The sequence below is a fragment of the Leopardus geoffroyi genome, chromosome C2, assembly GCF_018350155.1.
Source record: "Leopardus geoffroyi isolate Oge1 chromosome C2, O.geoffroyi_Oge1_pat1.0, whole genome shotgun sequence".
Lineage (NCBI taxonomy): Eukaryota > Metazoa > Chordata > Mammalia > Carnivora > Felidae > Leopardus > Leopardus geoffroyi.
The window spans coordinates 77258326-77276517 of record NC_059333.1 but is presented as its reverse complement, the minus strand read 5'-3'; positions in this window follow the sequence as shown (position 1 = coordinate 77276517).

The following is an 18192-nucleotide window of genomic DNA, read 5'->3' as shown; positions in this document are numbered from 1 at the left end:
CAGATACTCATACAAATGTATAGCAAAAACGTCTCCAAATCATTAAGCCCAAATGTGTTATATCCTAGTGATACATGGATTTGAAAGAACTTCTGGTTTGCCACTTAAAATTACTTTAGCTTTAGATATGACACTTGAGCCTGCAGGTGTTTTTAAACAGTTTACTCAGGTTTGTAGAGTAAATTAACTGTCCCATTGGAATGAAGGTTCAGAAGAAAGAGCTTAAGTAAACTGAGATCGTGTCTCATGAAGTGCATACTAAAGAACAATAATGAACTTCCTTGAGTGTCGGGATTATTTTCCTTAGTGGTAGTTCTCAGTGGTCAATGGAAAATCCAGGATTCAATGCAAATGAGTTTAGTCTTTGGTCTCTCTTTTTGTGAAAAGGCACTGACGTCCATGTCGACAAGCAGCTGAAAATTCAGAACATTTGTAATGGAATACACATCAGGAGCTTCACAGATTTTGGAGTCATTTATTTTTTTCTTTCCCCCTCATCCAACTTTGCTCTTGTATGGAGAGAGAATAAGGTTTACAGAGAGGTGCATTAAATGTGACATTCCTGGCCTTCCTGGAGGATATCATAAAATAATTATTGTCATTCTATTTCCCTTGCTTGGCTCCATTTTCTCTCTCCTTTGTATTCTTTATATTTTCCAGTTTATTATAATGATGCTATTTTCATTTAATGAATTGCATTTCTGTTACTTAAGCTCTTAAAAATTATTTTATTTCCATTCCTGGAAGAAGAGAGTGTCCAGCAAAAGCCTTCTTGATTATTAGCACAAAACCCACCTTGCTCTTATGCTTGGTTCCTAAAAGAATAGTCACTTTCCTAACTTTGACTTCATTTACTTTTTTTCACGTTAAAATTCCTACTACAACTTCATCACTTCAATCATTAGGAAAGTATATGTTGTGAGCTGGAAGACTATGCCTAATGTGGTTTGGTCTTTGAACCACTTAGACTGGTGCCTATGTATATATAAAATGTCACCATTCCTTAAGTAAATTGAAACTCTTATTTGCCCCACTTTATAGGTAAAGCAAATGAATCTTGCAGGTTCTAAGTAGTTTTTTTAAGGACCTGTTTTGGATGAAAGTCATGAACATCCTATTTTGTGTTGTTTAGCCATATTGGGAAAAACAAAACTACCCTCTCCTGAGCACTCTGTCTGGATAGGTGATATTTCAGGACTTTACACATTCTTTCAAAGTTATTTGGGGGGAGAAAACCCTGACCTCAAACAAAAAGCAAAACAAAACACCCAAGAAATCAGGCAGCAAGAAAGCACGAACTACATTTTTTTCTCTTTCCCTAAATCTCTATCAGGTAGATTTTAGGCCAGTTCTTGGGGGTCCAGCATAAAACTGAGCACATACAGTAGAAAACAGCAGTATTTTATGAGTTGAAGGAAGACTGGAGGAAATGTTCACAAATGAGATTCTTGGAGAGAGGGAAATATTTTGATATTTAAGTTCTGTGGTTGAAGAAGAGAAAGACAAAAATTAGTCATTGATGGGCAATTTTAAAAATACAGTTGTTATTTATTAAATGACACTTTTCAATGTATATTAAATTGCCATTAAGGTAATTCGGTGGAAAAGTTATCACCACACTATACTCATTAAAATTTTTTCACTGTGAGGTCATGACTCTGGTCATCTGCAGCAGAAGAGGAATTTCTATACAGGTAGACTAACGAGCACACTTAAGAATTAGACTCAAAGCATAAAACCAAGGCAGCTCCAGTGGTTCAGGTAGTAGGAACTGATGAACAATTTTTGTAGAAAATACAGCCCAGTAATTCAATTCCAAACTTTTCAGACACTTGAGCACTCTGTTCAAGAGACAAATTCCAGAGGAAGTATTGAGTGTAACCTAGGTTGTGTGCCTATATCCTGACTGGGTAAGAATGAGACACTTGGATATTCTCATCAGACTCAACTGTATGGGGGAACAGTTCCTTTCCTTCACCAAAGTAAAACCAGACTATTGTTATCAGAAAAGAAAAAAAAGGATGCCAAGCAATTAAACAAAAAGTTCTATTATGCTTATAGTGTATACTTCTGTATTCCCAGTAGTACTGAGAAGGAACTAGATGAACAGCAACCTTATTATAGGAGATTGATTACTCAGGAAATTTATGTTAGAATACTGAAATATGCATTATTTCCAAATTTCTAACACCTAACCATACCTGTATTCAGTTGAATGAATACACGCATGCATGAATGGACATTTTAATGAATTCTCTAGAGCAGTCAGGTGCAGCCTCCCACAGAAGAGAAAATCTTGAGTGTTCTGGGTAGCCACAGACTGTAAATTCAATTTCCATGGTAGTTAAAATCAACTTTTAAAGCCCCTTGGAGAAATAAACTTTTTTATAGAATGTCATAATTTAATTGTACAGGAAAAATATAAAATGTCATCAATATTTACATCTTAAGAAGATATTTAGCACAATAATACTTGGTGAATAGATAGGGAAAATTCGTCTTAAATTTAGGTATAAGCTGTGTTTTTTTTTCCTATTGTGATTACCTCAAAAAGCTTAGCTATGTCAACTTCCCCCTATCCATTGAAGCATGAAGTTTCTCACTAAGTCCAACTTTGTTTGCATATTTCTATGAGCACCACCTCCATTTCAAGCATTTCTGTATTGGGGATTATACATGTTAAGAAAAAATTTGAGGTCTGCCTCATATGCCATGTCACATTTTTCAAAATTGTTTCCTGCTTCCCTATATAAACCTGGTGTGCAGGTAAAAACTATTCTTCTAAGAACATGTAAGCAATCTTGCCTATTTTTTCAGGTATCCTTTCTTCCTAGAGAGTCTTATTCTATTACATTCCATTGTTTATCTAGTACACCTATGTTCGTATTTCACATATCCTCTACATTCCAAGAGAACTTTGCTAAACAGACACATAAATTCCACCAGTTAACTACTCATGTGGCCTGAGCATTTATCTCTTCACTTCTTGGTTCTCTCCAAAATGAGGTTGGGACAGGAGGGCTTGAAGGTCCTTAGTTACAAATGTTAAAAGGGGACAGATCTAAGGATTGTTTTCTATGCATCTATCTGTACAATTCCTCACCAAATTCTCCAAAATACAATTCCTCTCCAAATTACCCAATTATTTGTAAAAAAAAAAAAAAAATCTTCAGAAATCCTCTTAGAACACTGGAGTTAAAGAATTATAGGGGTGCCTGGTGACTCAGTTGTTTAAGCCTCTGATTCTTGGTTTCAGCTCAGGTCATGATCTCAGATTGTGAGTTTGAGCCTGGCATAGGGCTCCACGCTGACAGTGCAGAGCCTGCTTGGTATTCTCTTTCTCACTCTCTCTCTCTGCCCCTTCCCATTTACTCTCTCTGTCTCTCAAAATAAATAAGTAAATTTAAAAAGAATTATAAAACAAAAAGACATAGAGAATTTAGAGATATGATTATTTCCTAAAGTTCAGGAGATGCTCTGAAAAACAAATGAGTTTGAGGTAGGAAGAACTATTTCACTTTTTTTCCACACAATTTTATTTTTTTAAGTTTATTTATTTATTTTGAGAGAGACAAGGCTCAATTTCAGGAACTACAAGACCATGGTCTGAGCTGAAATCAAGAGTCAGACACTTAACCTACTGAGCCACCCAGGCACCCCAAATTTTTTCACACAATTTTAATATTTGAGTGTCATCTTACTGACATTTAGATGTTTGAATGTCATTTTATTCACACACAGTATAAAATTGCCCTATCATACTGCAGAGACATGGTCTATTACATGTTCCCAGTCCTTGCCAAAGCTAAATATTGTTTACAAAAACAAAAATGTATGGAATTGATCAGATTATTATTTTTCTCTCTACAATTTATATTTTCCCTAACTAGGACTGAAAAAAAAATCTAGCCTTGGGAATTACACATCAAATTTAAGGGCAACAAAACTTTGAGATGGACACAATTATGCAGCTATACTCTCCTTTCATGTTACGGCAAAGTAAGTGGATTCTAACTAACCAGCAGTAAATAATAGGTTAAATCTTCTGTGCTAATCTTTGTGAGGGAAACATTAAAAACCTATTTGGGACTTTATGCTATTACATGTTGTGATTCTTTTTTACTTCATCTACACTACCTTTTTTGTTTTTGTCTTATTTTAAAACAAAGCTCAGATTTTTTGTTTTACCTCTGTGTGCATCAGTATATATTCCTCTCTAAAAATAATCTGGATATTTTCCTATATAACCAAATTTCCCCAATTGTTCAAAATATATATTTTTCCGATAGATTTTTTCAAGTAGGTTCCACACTTTCCAGTTGGTTTTTATGTTGTTTACCTCTCTTTGTATCTTTTTATCTATTGTTACATACTGTTGATCTGTTAAAGACACCAGATCAGTTGTTATTTAATATTTTCCTACATTCTAAATTTGCTTTGCTGTTCATTTTATAATGTTGGTTGATTTGTTTCTCTATCCCTAGTATGTTTTTATAAACTAATTTTGGCCATAAAAATATGGTAAAATTTGGGATTATTTTGTTTCTTTGTTTTTGAAAGAATATCTTCTAAGTGCTGCCTTTCATTTTATCTTGCATCATATTTGGAGATCTGTAATATCTGGTTACACCTTCTTAGTGATGCTGTGATTTGTGTAGTAAATTCAGGTCATAACAGACTACACATCAGAATTTTGACTCAATACAGACATCTGATTTGGGGCCACAAATAGTCTAAATCTTTCCAGATAGTGACCTCAAGATATGGATTAAATGACTACATATAATCCCTTTCCCTGGGTTCTGCTAGGAAAATTAAAATCTTGGAAATTAATTTAGATGTGCATGTGTATTCTAATACAGGCATAATAAACAAATTTTAAAAGTAAAACCCTGATTCACAGAAACTATGACCCACTCCCCCCACCTACTTCTTTCCCAACTTTCCATAAAAATACTCTTGAAAGGATATAGATGGGAAGGAAAAAGTAACAATAAATTCCAGAAGCTAAGCATTAAATGAGTGGCAACGTTGACATTCTGGAGGAATATCTTTAAAGTCTTATGACATTACATAAATATCATTGAGAGTTAACTCCTAAACTAAAAGAGCACTGATACAATTTTGGGCAAATCCTACTCATATCCCGTAAATAATGGATGTGAAATTTAATTTTGTATAGGTCTGAATTTGGTTCTTGGATTGTGGCCATTTATCTGCTCTGTATCTGGGAAGTTATTTCATCTTCATTAAGTTCCCATTTTTCTATCTATGAAATATGGAGAGGATTTCATTACTTTCCTCATTCTTAAAGTAAGAATTAAACCAGAGAATGCATGCATGTGTAGCAATATCATGTTGTTTTAATATGTGTTATTTATAGTAAGAGAGAGCTGCCAGTGAAAAGATAGTCATTTGCAGATGCCAAGAGGAAGGGCACAGGATACCATGGGGGGAGGCCACAGGAGGAAGCACCAGTATCAGTCAGGAGGTAGACAAGAGGACTAGGCAAGAGCCTTTATTGTGGTTTCCATGGGAAGGAGCAGGCAAGGACAGGTTAAACAGGTTTGGATTGGCTAATCTGAGTAACTTCAGTGGCTCTGGGGCATAGGGCTGTCACTAGTTGTCTGGTACCTGACCCTGGTCTGATTATTACAGATGAATAGTGGCCCAGAGTATGAGAAACCAGTGCAGAAGTTGGTTGGGTGTGGGCTCTGGGTTGGTTGGTTTGCATTTAAAAGGCACATGGGCAAATCATTTATTAAATTGTTCATCACTTCCCCACTGATCTGAAATAACGCTGTTTTGGGGAGCCTGGGTGGCTCAGGCGGTTAAGCCTCCAACTTCGGCTCAGGTCACCATCTCACGGTTCTTGATTTTCAGCCTTGTGTTGGGTTCTGTGCTGACAGCTCAGAGCCTGGACCCTGCTTCAGATTCTATGTTTTTCCCTCTCTCTACCCCTCCCCCACTCGTGCTCTGTCTCTATCTCTCAAAAATAAACAAACGTTAAAAAAATTGAAATAATGCTATTTTCATACATCTATTTCTCCTTTATTCTTGGATCTGTTTTTCATCTGTGAATTTTCCTTGTATCCATTTCCCACAGTCTAAACTGTCGTCATTTTTAAATACATACTGATTTTTTAAGCTTTTTGTTTTGAAGTAATTTTAGACTTGCAGAAAAGTTGAATAGTAGAAAGTTTGTATATATGTTTCAAGCAGTTTCCCATGATAACAACTTTGATAAGCAGAGTACAATGGTCAAACCCAGGAAATTAACTTTGTTATGATGTTATCAACTACAGGACTTTTTCAATTTCACCAGTTTTTCTCTCTATTGCCCCTTTTTTTCTTTTTCAAGATCCCACTTAGGATCTCACATTGTGCTTAGTTGTTGTGTCTCCTTCTTCTCCAATTTATGACACTTCCTCCCTTCTCCCATCTTTCCATGTCTTTTACATTGTTGGTATTTTGATGAGTGCTGGTCAGTTATTTTGCAAAATGTTTCTCAACTTAAGTTTGATGTTTTCTCATCATTAGATTGAAGTTGCACATTGAAAAATAATGCACGGAAGTGATATTATGTTCTTTTCACCATATCATCTCAATATATTTTCTTACTGGTGATATTAACATTTATCGTTTGGTTAAGTTGGTGTCTGCCAAGTTTCTCTCTGTAAAACTGCATTTTTTTTTCCTTTATGGTAAATACACTGATCTTAATTCTAGAGTTCAATGAGTTCTGAAAAATGCATACACCAAATAACCTACATACCTGTCAAGAAATGGAATATTTCCATCCCTGCAGAACATTTGTTTATGTGGCATCTTAGCAACCATTCCATAGTAACACACCAAAAAGCAAGCCTTCTGATGTCAATCAGCATATTTTCTACTAGTCCTTTACAGATTCAGTAGGATATTGTACAGAAACAATCATCTTGTCTGTGAATTTCCTTTCAATCATTGTCTGTTATTATTGCATTGTCCAGAACTTCCACTGAAATACTGCATAGAAGTAAGTGGTAAAAGCAAGCACTGTATTGTTCCAATTATGAGGAAAGTGCTCTGACTTCCACCATTGAAGTGCTACTTGGATATTTTTCACAGATGTCCTTTATTGGGCTGGGAAAGTTTGTTTCTCTTCCTTGTTTTTTTGAGAGCTATTATCCTGAACTGGTGTTGAATTTGACAAATTCTCTTCATTTATTTAAATAATCATATGATTTTTAGCCTCTTTTCTGTTGATGATAACAAGTACACCAATTGATTTTCACATCATAAACCAACTAGCATCCTGGGATGCACCTAAATCCATCACTATTTTCTCTTGATAATTAATTGAAATTATTGCTGGATTATATCTGCTAAAATTTTGAGGATATTTAAGTCTATATACCCATGAATGATTTTGGTCTATAATAAACCTTTCTTTGAATATGCTTGTCTTGATGTCAGGGTCATTCTGTCTTCAAAAATAAATTGAAAAACACTACCCTTCTGTTTTCTGAGAGATTTTGTATAACGATGGTATTACCTCTTTCCTAAGCATTTGAAAGAATTTATCAGCGAAGCTATCTGTACCTAGAGTTTTCATGGTGGGTAGGTTTATAGTAATGAATTAGCATTATGTAATAGATATAAAGTTAGCAATATTTTCAATTCCTTTGTGGCTCTGTTTTAATAGTTTGTGGTGTTTCAAGAATTTACCATCTAAATTGTCAAATTTATTGATAGTTGATTTATTGATAGTTGTCCAAAATATTGCCTTATTATATATACACACACATATATATACATATACACACACACATATATACAAATATACACATATATACATTATATATATACATATATATTAATTTGTATGGAGACCATGAAAATGTGTTATTTAAATAGTGATTATTAAAATCATGCTGGGAGGTTGCTACATAATAGGTAATTATCTGGAACATAATTGGAAAAACAATGTAGTCAATTCCATTTTGCTGTTCCCACAGAACCCACAGTTAATCTGAGGGAGCGAGCAGCATATTCAATGGCATTAGTGATATTTGTGCAGTCATATTCTTATTACGTCTATCTTGAAGTCACTTTAGGAGCCTTCTCAGAGAGGAACATATTAATTGCCAAGCCCTTGGCACCAGAAGTCTGAGTGGACACCTTCCTAGAAATGTCCGGGATTTTCTGCTCTACAAATCACTCCCCGTCCTGGGCAGCCAGGACACGTGGGACCCTTTATCCATTCATTCATTTGCTTATTGGTTTTTATATCCACTCGTTTGCCTCTTCCGCTAGTTTTTCCCATTCATTTATTGCTTCTTTCATTTCACTCTTTCTGTGTTGGTTTAGTCCTTGCTCCATGCCTGGGTCCATTGTTTCTAATTCTGTTGATTGTACTACTTTCGTTCACTCTTCTTCCCTTGGTCCTTTTGTGTGTGTGTGTGTGTGTGTGTGTGTGTGTGTATGTGTATGTGTGTGTACACACACATATATATACATATATATAAAATATTATTTTATATAATATTATTATATATGTTTATATTTTTTCTATATATAATATATAATAATATATAATTTATTGTCACATTAGCTAACATACAATGTATATACAGTGTGCTCTTTGTTTTGGGGGTAGATTCCCGTGATTCATCACTTACATACAACACCCAGTGCTTATCCTAACAAGTGCTCTCCTCAATGCCCATCACCTATTTCCCCCCTTCCCTCCCATCAACCCTCAAACAAAGAGTTTGTTCTCTGCATTTAAGAGTCTACGGTTGGGGCGTCTGTGTGGCTTGGTCGGTTGAGCGCCTGACTTCAGCTCAGGTCATGATCTCGTGGTTCGTGGGTTCGAGCCCTGTGTCTGGCTCTGTGATGACGGCTCTGAACCTGGAGCCTGCTTTGGATTCTGTGTCTCCTTCTATCTCTGCCCCTAACCCACTAGCATTCTGTCTCTGTCTCTCTCTGTCTCAGAAATAAATAAACATTAAAAAAAATTCTTTTAAGAGTCATGGTGTGCCTCCCTTTCTGTTTGAAACTACTTTTTTCTCCTTCCCTTCCTGCCTTATATTTTAATGTTTGTAAAATCAGTAATGATGTTTCCCTCCTTCACTTCTAAAACAGCAATGTTTTTCCTCTTTTGTCTTAATCTATATAGATATATATGGTTCTATCCATTTTTTGATCTTTTCAAATAATTAACATGTGATTTTGTTAATTTTCTCTTTTGTTAATATATTTCCAATTTCTCTCATTTCCACTCTTTATGACTTTCTTTCTCTTCTGTTTGGCCCTCTAGCTTTTGAAAGGAAAAGCATAGAGTATTAATTTTAATTTTTATGTATGTTAATATAAGTGTAAAAATTGTAAAATTTTCTTTAAGCATCAAATTAGCTGCATCTCTCAAATTTTATATGTTTATTTATTTGTTGCTTCCAGCTGCTTCCTAACACTCCACATGTTCTACTACACTATTATTTATCTACTCTTAAGGGAAAACAACTCATGTTTATCTCTCAAACTCTATCACCCAACGCAAATATCGATTCAATAATTCCCTAATGTTGTATCCCTGCATTCTTCTGAGAATTCCTTTGGGTATATACCCAGGAACAGAATTTTCATCAGATATCCAACTACCCTCACTCTATTAATCATTTTAACAATGACATGCAGTTTTCGGGAGGTGGGGGGAATGGATTTCTATGTAAATAATGTTTAATATCTGCTAATGAATTTTTTTCTTTTTCAATCCACATATCTTAATTAAGTTTTCTTTACTGCCCCACTACAATATTGAAAGAAGTGTTAGAGCATGCATTTTTGTCTTACTCCTAGTGTAAAAACATTGTATCTTAAATAGTTACAGAAAGTGTTTTGTAGTATTCTGTTTTCAGGCTAAGGTTTGTCCTAAGATAACAGTGGCTTTCATTATTAATGAATACTACATTTTAACAAAACATTTGGAAATATAGGGGGATGATTATATGGTTTTTGCTTTTGGGATATTTATTGAACTGATTTTTTTTTCCAAATTGAATACAATGTACATTGCTAGATAAGCATAATTTTATCATAATATTTTTAAATATATATTGCTTTATATATGTGTTCTTTTTTTTGAATATATATCAATAAATGAGGTTAGCTTGTTATTTTTTCCTTATTCTATCCAAATCTTGTTTGGGCATTAAAGTTATACTAATGTCATAAAAGCATGGCCCAATATCTCATAGTGTGTCCTCTGGAAAAGTTTGTAATTCTATTCCTTCAATCTTTGGCATATTTCAACTCTAAAAACTGGTGAATTGTGTAAGAGAGTGTGTATGCGCGTGTATTTTTAATGGTAATATGTATTTTTTTCTCCTTATTTGAGACTGTATCTTATAATTTGTATTTCTCTAGAAAATTATCCTTTTTTATATCCATTTCCAGGCACATATAGTTGTTAATTATGTTCTCTTATTTTATCTAGGTTTAATCTAGAGCTCTACTTTTATTCCTGATATTTTTAGTGAGCTTCTCTTCTTGTCATAAACATTTCACTTTATCTCAAAAAATCTCTTATATTTCTGTAGTTGTTTTCTCTTACTATTTTTTAACTTACTGTTTTAATTATTTTATGTAACATCCGATTGAAATATTTTATCTTCATATTAATCATAGAATGCTGACTGCCATAACACCACAAAAAAATGTCTCAGTCAATAATTCCCAGAATAGAAGGCCACTTCTCCCTCTCTTACATCTAACTTATACTCTGAAAATTGATTGTCAATACTCAAACCCCTTTGATTTTGTAGAAGTTAGGCTTCAGAGACCTCACAGGATCTTTGTATCCAGGTTTTAGCCAAAAGAAAAGAAAGCGTGTAAAAAGTTCTGAACTCCCCTGGGATGACAGTCATCACATCCACTCATTTTCACTGATGAGTCATATTGCTTGGCCACAACTCACTGCTGTAGGGTTGGGACATGCAGTCTACCTGTGGACCAAGCAAAAAGAGAATACAGATTGGTTAGCATTGGGTTAGTTGTGCCAGAGTCCATACTTACAGCTACCAAATTTCCGTTTTCTTCTCCATGATGACATACCCATGAGAACTATCCCAAGGACATACCCCATCACTGCTCAAAGTCCAAGATCTTCAGGTCACTTGCTATCCTCTTCGTCATATCCAAACATAGCTCCTATGCCAGCAACCTACTAAGTAATAAACCAGTTATCTCCTCCACTCCACAAATTTTGCATAATGTTAAATCTGGGACAGAATAACCACTACACAAGGTATGATTCCAAAAGGAAAAAAAAATGAGACCTGCAACAATCATTATTTTGTATTCAAAAATCTGCCTGGTCAATCTTAATATAGATGGTATCCTTTACCCACACATTGGTGATTAGAGGAGTTCTTTGCATTCTTAGAATTAACTGGGCTTTCATTCTACTCTGGTGGGTACTCTTCTGTCCATTGTTTTCTGGGACCCCAGGCTCTAATCTCTGTTAAACTATTCCTTTGTCCATCACTTGTCCTACATTCTTTTCCATTTCATCAGCATCACCCAGGTGAGGTGACAAAGAGGTAGCAAAGTCCTCTTCTGACTTTGTTCAGCTGCTCCCTTGTTCTTTGTTAGCCCATCCCAACTATAGGTTGGTAAGTGGAGCATTATTAGAATTTGTTTCCACTAACAACCTTCTAACCCAGTGGAGTTCTGGATTATGGATAGGACAGACTTTTACTTACTCACCCAGAGGACTTGTCCACACACTAGAGTGTGTGGTAAATGGTATGGTACTTTCTCCCACATCACTCCCCACTAGGTTGCAGTGGTTTGGCATTTTTTCTGTCTTCAAAGCCATAGATCTTGAAAGGTCACTCTCTCTCTACAGCTATTATCTCCAGATTCTGTTGATTACTCCTTCCCCTCACATCTTCGGTTCAGGAATGGTAATGGCTCCCTGCTGTTCCTGACCCCAGCATAGGTGCACCATGCTTCTCTGAATTTACTTAACACTACCTCCGTTTTGGGAAGAATCTCATTTATTAAACTCTCCTCCATTGCCTTATTTGAGCATGTCTTTTTGTTTTATTGGGACATAAATGGTGATGTAAACAAATCTGACTTTGAATTCCAGCTCTGCCACTTACTTGCTTTAAGGAAAAGTTTTGTGACACAATTAGTACAAAATCATTTTGCATAATATAACTCTAACAGTATTTCTTGTACTTGAGCTAGACTAAAAATCTATGTAACATGAGTTTCTTGTGATAGGAAGAATACCTTACACATCCTTAAATAAAATTTTATCTTTGGTTCTCCCAAAAAGTGGAGCTTGAGATAAAGTTTTACATGTAGGGAGTGATCCCAAGGAACAGGAGTAGTGGAATTATGAAGGTAAAGTAGGAAAGAAAAAAAGATGAACCCAAAGGTGCATTGAGTTGTTCTGCTATGGACAAACAGAACTAAATTTCCCTGCAGAGTTTCTGAAGAACACAAAACCTATGTCTCAGAGCTGTCAGACCAAGACACTCAAGAGAGGGATTCTTATCCCTTGACTCCTACTCCCCACAAGTTAAGCAGGATGTGCCCTTTCTAGCTATTCCAGAAAAGCTGTGCCAGCTCCTACAGCATGCTACATTGAGACATAAGCCCTAGAGCAGAAACCAAGAGAATATGGTGCTTCTGAAAGAATGCAGTGTGAAGGTATACCCGCATACACCTGATTCTCACAGTGATAGAGCCAAGAGGTGGGGGCAATTCATAAAACTGGTGTAAAAGTTGTCCAACTGATCACCCACCCATCCTTGACTTGGTAATTTACATACAGTGGAGATCACTACATGTTTGTTGAATGAGAACATGCAAACTGTTTTTTCATAGTTGCTTTAGATTTGATTCCTCTTGATAAACACAAAATTGACAAATTTCTATTCAAATGAGAACTCTGACTTTTGAGTTGGGAACCTTGAGGCTGGAGGAGACTACAAAGATTGTTTTCTAGGACCCAAGATATATATTGTTCACATAAACTGTGACAATCATGTTGCTGTAAATGATATTTCTAAACTTTATGACTTCCATTAGTTTTCTGTATTGATCCAGACCTGCATCTTCCATTTGGTTGATTTATCATATTTTCTGTTGTGTTTGTGAAAATATCTGTAACACTTAAGAGTATTGCAGAGCAGTTGAGAATTTTTTTAATGAAAAATTTTTATATGTGAATTTCCTTTGCATTCGCTTATATCTGAATCTCAGGACTAACATACAATCTGGTATGTTCTCTTCAATTTTATCTAAATTCTTTTTTTTAATTTATTTTTAATGTTTTTATTGTTTATTTTTGAGAGAGAGAGAGAGAGAGCACACACAAGCAGGGGAGAGGCAGAGAGAGAGGGAAACACAGAATCCAAAGCAGGAGCTGTCAGCACAGAAACCGAAGCGGGGCTTGAACTCATGTACACAAGATCATGACCTGAGCCAAAGTCATACATTTAACTGACTGAGCCACCCAGGTGCCCCATTTTTATCTAAATTCTTAAATCTTACTTTCTCTCCACTCCACCTTAATCCTTAGTAAGATTTATGTAAACTCTAAGACATGAGGAAGTCTTTGAAAAGAGACATACTTGTCTTTTATGTCAGTATTTAAAAATAAAACTTCACATTTGTGAGGAGCATATCTATTTTTAAAATACAACTTAATTTAGTAAGAGTGGACTCTGGAAATTATCTTTCTTGACAGTTTTATTGCAATGACTTGTAGATTCATTGTGCTCCATTGCAAGTAAGAAGAATCCTCTATTTACAACAGACTAAATTCCATTGTGATTTTTAAGACCTGGAGCTGTTTAATTCTGTACCAGAAATCAGAAATGCAGAAATTGTTGAATGCTTAAGGCACTGAGAGTAATTTAACTCACTTCAGATCAGGCATTTTTCATGTCTTTTTTTTCCAATAAACAAAAAATATATGTCACATGCTTTATAACTAATTTGATAGCAAATACACATTTCCAGCCTTATTACATCTCCCTATCAGTGATCACAGGAGTACTGGTGTTTTTAATTTGTTTCTCTTTCCTCTCCCTCTGCTGTTCAAGGCATGTTTTATTTTACATAACAAATTACCAAAACTAATATAAGGATATCTGAATAACTCTGTATATGTTAAATAGAATTTTAACCATAAAATTTCTCATACTGGGAGTTTCAGGTCCAGGTACCTTCCTTGGTGACTTCTATAGAACATTTATTAAAAATTCCAAGAGTACAGAATTTTTTTTTTTTTTTTGGAAAGCAGAGAAAGGATGCATTCCCCATCTCTGTTTATGAGCCAGCATAACTCTGGTACCAAAATGAGTCAGAAATTTACTTGAAAAGGATATTACATTTGAGCATAGATACAAACTGATAGAGATCGAAATTTTAGCTTTATTGTTAGTAAAGCTGTTTGACATACATGTCTCAGGTCTTTTTCCTAGAGGTACATTCAAGTCTCTTAATTAAAGCTGGTTTGTTTTGTACATATTGTTTTATGTTTTTTTATTAAATTTTATATTGACATTTTCCCATGTCATTTAAATATCCATTGTTAGCATAATTTTTAATGCTTAAAGCAATACCTATCTATACCATCAGTCCTGACTGGCTTTACTGAAGCACTGTTTTTGAGTATTTCACAGATTCTTTCTACTGTGTATTAAAACACAGATTATACGAAAACTTTTACACTTCAGTGTAGTATTCTTTTAAAAGTTATTTTGGTATACTTTAATTTCCCTATATGCTTTTCAACAGAGTGTGAGCTTTAAAATAGTTTTAGTAAGTTTTAGGGGTGCTTGGATGGCTCATTTGGTTAAGCATCTGACTGAATGCTCAGGTCATGATCTCACGGTGGGTGTGTTCTAGCCAAGCCCTGGGCTCCCCGCTGTCAGCACAGAGCCTGCTTATGATCCTGTGTCCCCCTGTTTCTTTGCCCCTCCTCCACTGGTGCTCACATGCCTGCACGTGCTCTCTCTCTCTCTCTCTCAAAAACAAACATTAAGAAAAAGTTGTAATAAGTTTTAACAAAAGAGCTTTTATAACGCAAAAAAAAAAAAAAATATGGCAAATACCTCAGTATAGTAATAAGTAGATCGAAACTCCCGAAAAAAATGAATAGTGAACAAAACACTTCATGTTTATAAATGTTATAAAAAGCAGTGGTAATTGAAAATTACCAGATACGGGCCCAGTGATATCCCTTTAAGAATAAGCTATAAAATTTGAGGAGAGCACTCTCTGTCTGCTGTCTTGGTCTCTCTTTCTAAGAAGAAAATTGTGTGGCTCAATAACTCATTTAAAATCGTGGTATGTCAAAGATCGTAAGAGTCTTATGTATGTGTTATCGACCTATGCAAAATTCTGGAATGGGGAGGGGAGAGGCGTCACCAGATTTTTATTAGATGTGATTGTTAAGAGAAGTCAAATAGAACAAAATTTTGCACTTCTATAAAATAAGGAAGATGCCATTGATCATGATTGGAAACTGTGAAATAACAGTTTTTTTGAGGAGAGGAAATGAAATTTTCGTTCAGATATATTGAATGTGAAATAACTAAGGGGCTCCAAATAAAGATATTCAAGAAGTTTAGATCTGAACATTAGATTCGGGGTCAGTTGAGAAGAGCTTTTGAAGAATTTTCTGTATTATTTAAGAAAAATATTTAATAAAAAATTTCCCCAGAAAAATAAGAGCTTACTACATTTCTGTCTTCATATTAAAAGGTAAGATGTTTACCATTCCTAACAGGCTCCTTCAGTGGCCATCATCAAACCTTGTAAGGGCAATTGCTTATTGAGGGTGTATCTGATCACCCAACTTTTAAGGAAGACTTTAAAAATTTTTGACAACTCTATAAAACACCCAGCTTGTATGTAAGCATATATTACCTATGTACAAATAAAAGAACAGATCCTAAAGATATCCTACTTTTTCAAAGGTATTTCTATTCCCTCCATAATCCAGGAAGACTGTGACAATGTTACCTTGATGTACTTCACGAAATAAGGATTGTTTAGCATCAAGAATGGAACTTGTGTGTAAAAAACTTCCCAATTAGATTCATTCATTATAGACTTCTAATATCTTTTCATTCTTGATATTAATATAAACTGATAATCAGGGAAATCGACATTAGGTTTCCTAATTTGAGTTCATATTTTTCCCACGAATTGCACAAAGCCTTTGCCTTTCTTTACTGTCAACCATACATGAATATTGTATATTCATGAAAATTTAATAAAAGTTAACTTTAAAAATGTACCACAAAAGAGAAACAGCTGTACATGCCAAGGTCTGCGCTGACTAATGTAATGGTAGTCTGTAATCACAGACTCCAATCTGCCCCCAAACAAATTACACTGTGACAAAAACGGTCTGCAAAAGAAATGTTCAAATGAATATAACGTTGGAATCGGCTTCAGTGAAGTGATCCAACAGAATAGTCACTAAAGATTAAAATGAGATCTGACAACAAGGCAAGATAGGACTCCTGGATCCAGTGAAGAGGTTTACTGCGAATGCTGAGCTGGAATTCTGCCCTGGAAGTCAGGGGGGAGGGGGGGGTGGATGTCCAGAAGGAAGCCACATTAGGGTTGGAAAGCAGGCTTTTGCCCATAAAGGTTAGTGATGTTGAAACCCGTTAGTGATGTTGAAACCTCAGAAACCTCGGAGGTTCAAACTGGGTAAGTCAGTATTTCAGAGTGGCAGGGTGGGGTGACCAGCATGCTTCTGCTGAGTAGAGAACCCCACATACTGGAGCACATTCAGGGTCCCGTTCCCAGCCCTGGCTCTCACTCTCCTGAGAAGTCAGTGTTAGCCACTTCGCGTTCTCTGCCCCAGTTTTCTTCTAAGTATAATCAGATGAATACATTTACCACGTACTGAATTTAGTAGGATGTTACCAGTTAGTGTTTTAAAATAGAAGAGAACAAAATAGAACAGAACAGAAATTATAGAGCTGTAAAAGATTTTACAGATCCACTAATCCAATCCTTTCAACACCCTGGCTTAGAGAGAAGAGACATATCCCAAATCACATATCTAGTCAGTACTTTGAAAGCTTTTCTTTTTCAACTTGGGATTAAAAACTAGAATATGTCCTTTGAATGTTTTGTAGCATCTGGGCTTGGACAGATAAATATTGCTTTGTGGAAAGTGAAAAATTATGTTGTAGATATTTAGTGACAAAAATATTAATGACACATCCCCTTTATGAAAAAAATACTATAAAACAACAGGTGCAGAATAGTCTTGTTCCTTTAAAACTTAAATAGTCATGCATATGCCTCCAGGAGAGAGACCTGAGATACATGTCAAGTATTGATAGTATTTATTTCTATGGTGAGATTATATGTTATTTCCATTTTCTTCTTTTGGCTTATCAGTGATTTCTAACATTGAGGATATGTATTTTGTTTGTAGTAAAAAAAAATACTACAGGCTATGGTCTAAACCACAAAATATTCCAACATCTGAAAAATTAGATTTTGAACCTTGCTTAGGTTTCTTTTGGTCACCCAAATTCAGATGACTCTCAAATCTGTACTGCCAACTCAGACCTCACTTTTTAGCCCCAGACCCATTTATCCAGATTTCCTACCTGGAGTAACCCCACTTCTCTCCATCTACGGAGTCTCCTTTGACACCTTGGCTCTCAACCAGTCATACTCTGAGGTCACTTTTGGAGGCATTAATGGGTACTGGACATCAAGACCTTGGGTCCTCTGTCAATAACAAGGAAAATGAATAGCTATTTCCCAATGTACAAAACTTCTTGTCAGCACCTAAGCTATTCCACCTCTCAGACAAATAATAAAGAATCTTGGATTCTGACCACAGTCTGTTCCTATAGATTATAGCGTATTAGCTCATTTACCCTCCTAACAGTTGAACTTCAGCCTCAATGGAATCCTTGATTGATTGAAATCCTCTGCTTCCTTCCATCTATCAGCTCTATACTCTCCTCCTATCCAGTCAGAGTCCACAGTCATTACTGCCACCACTGTCTTCCTAAACTCCCTGTCTGTTCCCCTTTCTTTCCACCTTTCCAACAAACCACATTCCCTGAATCAATGTGATTTTTGACTTTTCAACTTTTCTGTGCCTGTACCCAAGGCACAATGCACTCTTGGAGGAAAAAA